The sequence below is a fragment of the Hyla sarda genome, chromosome 9 (assembly GCF_029499605.1).
Source record: "Hyla sarda isolate aHylSar1 chromosome 9, aHylSar1.hap1, whole genome shotgun sequence".
NCBI classification, from domain to species: Eukaryota; Metazoa; Chordata; class Amphibia; order Anura; family Hylidae; genus Hyla; species Hyla sarda.
This window is the reverse complement of record NC_079197.1, coordinates 158,280,449-158,285,886: the sequence shown is the minus strand read 5'-3', so window position 1 is coordinate 158,285,886 and position 5,438 is coordinate 158,280,449. Positions and strand designations below refer to the sequence as shown.

Genomic DNA, 5,438 nt, shown 5'->3' with positions numbered 1-5,438 from the left:
ACCTTTCCATTTGTTAGATATAAAAACAAAATTATTAGGCTCCATATATTTTATCCTAAGAAAAGTTAAGTTTTAGCTAATGAATATCCTCAATACTTACTTGTGGTCTGATGCAGAGGAATTTCTGTAACTGGGGAACAGTACCTTAAATATGTTTTGTACTATCCATATTGGTGAAGTGTTGGTGTGGCACCATGGCCAATCTACTCTGATGCATCAGGCATTGGTGGTTGGAAATCCTGGCTGATCCCTGCCTGATTCATCTTCACAAAGGTCAGTCTCTCCACTTTTTTCGTGGACAGACAAGTTCTCCTTTGGGTTACTATGGCCCCCGACGCACTAAACACCCGCTCTGATGGCACACTACTGGCTGGGCAGGACAGCTTTTCCATGGCAAACTCTGCTAGTTGTGGCCACAAATCAAGTTTGGCTGCCCAGATAACCAGCGGATGTTCAAAGTGTGTTGGAAGGGTCATGTCAAGGTATGCCTGTTGGCTCAGGTCCTAATGCATGTCTACTTGCTGCTGATGAGTTGCTTCACTATGCGGGTGAAGAAAGCTACTCATCAGTGACTGTAGACTCAGGCTGCTGCTGATGGAGCGGGTACTGCTCCTGCCACCCCACCCTTGCCCAGCAGCCATGGCAGTGGAAGGTGAGCACCGAGGGCCCCCTGAGTCAGAAATGCGAGGATGGACAATGGAGCAGATAGGCATCGGCCAACTGGCTACGTAGCTTGTCTCTGTAGTAGGTCAGTTTTTCCTCCATCTCAGTGGGTGTTAAAAAGGCCCTCATTTTGTGCCGGTAGTGAGGGTCCAATAAGGTGGAGAGCCAGAAGTCATCCCGTTGCTGAATGGTGACAATTCGGCGGTCACTATGCAAGCGAGCATGCATCGTGCCATTTGTGCAAGTGACTCGGAGTGACTCCCTACCTCCATCTCCACTGCATACTTCCATGGTGTGTCTGGGTCCTTTGTATTGTCTTCCTCATCACCCTCTTGCTCCTCTTGCTCCTCCTTTCCTGTCAGATGACTAGAAAAACCGCCCATTGTGTGAAACCTAAACTGTGCTCCACTGTCCTCCACCTCCTCCTCTTCCAGTTCAGCCACCACAGGGCTCATGTGGCTGTGAGATGTAGGCGCCATGTCTCCAGTGCCCTGACCAGCCATCGTTTCCAACACGTGTTGTAGGAAATGTAGGAATGATGTCTTTCATCCCGTAATCCTGGCGACTGACTAATAATGTGGCTTCCTCAAAGGGCCTGAGCAAATGGCAGGTGTCACGTAGGAGTTGCCACTGGTTGACATTGAAGTTACACAGGGAGTCCCCCTATCTGCTTGGATCATCAAGAAATTGGTGATGGCTTTTCTCTGTTCGTATAGTCAGTCCAACATATAGAGGGTGGAATTCCAACATGTGGAAATGTTGCAAATCAGACTATGTTGGGGGATGCCATTCTGACGCTGCAGCTCAAGGAGGGTGTGCTTTGCGGTGTGCAAGTGGCTGAAGTGCATGCAAAGTTTCTTTCCCATTGTTAGGATGTCTTGCAGATGGGGAAACACTTCAGGATCCGCTTGACAACCAGATTGAACACATATTCCATGCAGGGCGCATGTCTCAAGCTTCCTTGTCGCAGCGCAAACAAGATGTTCTTTCTGTTGTCGGTCACCATGGTTCCCATTTCCAGTTTTTGAGGAGTAAATTTCTTGATGAATGACTTTTACCAGTTCCTTCCCTGTGTGACTCCGTTCGCCAAGGCAAACCATATGAAGAACAGCGTGACACCGCCGTGCCCTGCACACATGGTATGCTGGAGGGGCACTGAGACTTGTCCGTGCAGTGGAGGCTGAGGACACGGTGGAGGATGAGGAGCCGGAGTTGCACACTGTCACAGGACCAACAGACTGAGAGCGTGGAGGTGGAAGCGGCGTGATCTGACCAAGTTGCTGTTGTGGCAGGAAACACATTTACCCAGTTGGCCATAAAGGATATGTATTGTCCCTGACCGTAGTTACAGCTCCACACGTTGGCGCTGCCATGCACTTTGGTACACACTGACAGGCTCAAGGACTGGCCCACCTTCTGTTCCACAAAATTGTGCAAGGCTACTACGACCTTTTTCACAAAGAAAATTACAGCTTGGGACTCTCCACCTCGGCTCGGAACAAGCCATCAGTACTCTGAAAGGTGTAGAATCCACCACTTGAAAAGGGAAGGACTGCAGCACCAGCAACTTGGACAGGAGCACATTGGATGAGTGGGCGTATACTGTTGTCTCTTGGACATGGCTTCGCTGATGGATTGCTGGCGGAATGACTAACTCAAAGTAGGAGGAGCAGGAGCATCTGCAACGACAGAAGGTGGGTATGACAGACAGCTCCCTTCGGATGAGGTTGGGGAGCCTTGGCTGGCTGAAACAGGGAGCGGCATGCCACTGGGTGATGCAGCAGGCTGGACCACCGCATCAGGGCCACGGTTCTCCCAGGCCGCTTTATGGTGACACTGCATATATGGACATGGGCCGTGGTGCCAACATTGGTACCCTGGCCACGCTTCCCCTTCTGCTGACATATGTTGCATGTGGCCATGTTGACCTCCTCAGGATGCTTGATGAAAAACTGCCACACCGCTGAGAAGCTGATTTTCCCCCCAACAGTCCACACTGATTGACTGCTACTGCCGCCGTCTACAGGAACCCCTGTTCCACTTCTTCCCTGGAAGGTAGGCTTCCGCAAAGCAGGTGGTCTACCCTGGGCACATTTGGCTCCAGACTTCCCACTTCTGCCACCATGCTGACTGCCAACCATGCTACACCCATGCTGGCTCAGCTGCTGCCTCACAGGTAACCTGCAACCCTCTTCTCCTGATGATGATGAAGCCCCTTCTGCACCTGGCTCCCAAGTGCGAGCCAGGTTGGTTTCATCATCATCGAGTTGTGTCTGCACGTCATTGATGTCCTCCTCAGGTTCCTCAACAGCGTCTGCTTCAGGAGTCTGAATGCTTGCAACACCATCTCCCACGCCACTCTCCTCATCACTACTTGTCCGCCTAGTGGAGGAAGCGGCCAGTGTCTCCTCCACTTCTTGGCTGTCCAGTAGCTGCTGACTGTCCTCTAGTAGATCATCCTCACTAAATAGTCGAGCTGAACCCACAGCATATGATAACTTCTGTGGGGGAGGGAACAGCATAGGACAGAGGCAATAGGAGGACAGGCATTGCTCCCGGGCCATACCAACTAAGGGTTGTGTTTGAGTTATCCACCGACTGTTGACTGGGGGTGTCGGATGTCACTTGTGATGGAGTGGATTACCAGGATAACCAATCGATGACGGCAGATGGATTGCTGGTCGTGATACGACCGTTAGCTTATACAGGGAGCTCAGACCTCTTGCTGCGACTCCTGCTGCCACCTGCCCCTAGTTAGTATTGCTCGCGAATATTCGCAATACAAATTTTATTCGCGAATTCGCGAATATTCGCGAATATAGCACTATACATTCGTAATTACAAATATTGATATTTTAATTTTAATTTTTTTTTCACAGTACACATCACAGTGATCAGCCCTCTCTGCTTCCAGCTTGTGTGGTGTAAAGAAGGCTCTAATGTGAGATTGGCGTGCGAATTTTTACATATGCTAATTTTCGCTTATTCTAATTTTTATATATGCTAATTTCCGCAAAGGAAAATTTTTGCATATGCGAAAATAAAACGCAAATATTACGAATATGCGAATATAGCGAATATATGACAAATATTCGTCCATATATTCGCGAAATATTGCGAATTCGAATATGGCCTATGCCGCTCAACACTACCCCTTGTTTGCTGTGACCGCTGTCTGATGAATTTAGGCCTCTGCCATTCCTCTGTGCACGTCCTGGCACGTCTCTGCCTGACGTAGTTATACACCAGCTGAGTGCGCATATATGTTACACTTATGAGAGGAGAACAATGCGCTCCACTATCCTTAAAACTGTATTAGACTACAGAAACAAGTATGTAGCTTTGTCTGGCCTTTCACAGTAACTAGGCTCAAATTCATTTAACAGGAAAATATAAAAAGGACACCACGTAGGTGTACATACAGTTTAAACTTATGAGAGGAGAACTATGCGCTCCACTACAAACTGTATAAGGCTGCAGAAACAGATGGGTAGCTTTGACTGGCCTTTCACAGTAACTAGGCCAAAATTTGTTTTTGAGGAAATAAAATTGTACACCACCTATACCCACAGGTAAAAAAAAAAAAAACGACACCGTGTAGGTGTACGTTGAGTTTACAACTATGAGAGCTGGATAATATGCTCAGCTTAAAACTGTATAAGGCTACAGAAATAAGGGTGTAGCTTTTTTTTTTTAACTTGCTCTTGAATCACCCAAAGTGAAAGAAAAAGTGCAAACGTGTTACACTAAAAAAAAAGTGCACAAAGGATGCGGTCTATCGCAAGCCCTTCTCCAACAGGAGAGGGGGCCCCAAACAAACCTTACCCTTCGCTTCCGGACCAAAAGGTACCTCCTGCGAGGTTCCAGGTTCAATGTCCCTTTTCGCCGTAGCTACTAAGGGATCACAAATGCTCCAGGCATCCCCCTTGGCGTACCCAGGGTTATTTCAGGGAGGTGCGAAACCTAATGGCCACACACACCTCCCCTAGACCGCTAGGAGAGACACCCAGAAGGGCTATCGCATCCTAACAATCCAGTGGACACACAACACGCAAAAATTGACACAGTGACAAAAAAAAGAAATAAATAAGTGAATGTGTGCAGATATATTGCCCGGACATCCGGATGGATCTATAAAAATTTATCTGATCCTATCCAGAATGCCGGGAATCAAGAGGTGAGTGCCACATGGTGTAGAGATATGGTGCAAGTACTTCCACTCAGTGAGCTCACCACTCCCTGAGGCACTGAAGTACCTTGGCTCTAGACCCTCTCAGCCTCATGGCGAGACTCGGAAGGAAGCAGGTCACATCGGGGCAGCCGTTGAGCTGATTCCTCAGAACCAGCCCCGGAACACCTGCCCCACACTGGCATAGTCTGCCACCAGCATGAAACTGAGAAGAACAGATACTACACTTGATTTTAGCCAAAAGGCAGAGAAGCCGGTGTAGCTTTGGCTTGCCTTTCACAGTAAGTAGGCAGAAATTAGTTTTTCAGGAACAAAAACGTACACCACGTAGGTGTGCCTACAGTTTACACTTATGAGAGTTGGACAATATGCTCTGCTTAAAACTTTGTTGCAAAGCGAATTTCTCCTGAAATTCATAACAAATTCGGATTTGTCAGATTCGATTCGCTCATAAATATATGGGACCTCTATCATGGGAATTGTCTGGATAGTGAGCAGTCTTTTACTCTACCGCCCTGGGGGGTGTGAGTGCTGGCTCCAGATCCAATTGGTTCAACGCCAATCCCTACTCATTGGCCACGACACA

At 48.2% G+C, this 5,438-nt stretch overlaps 1 pseudogene; it reads right to left on the bottom strand.

Annotated features, from left to right (window-relative positions):
• Nucleotides 1-4,963: 4,963 nt before the first annotated feature.
• On the bottom strand, nt 4,964-5,109 carry LOC130292153 (U2 spliceosomal RNA; annotated as a pseudogene).
• Nucleotides 5,110-5,438: the final 329 nt, after the last annotated feature.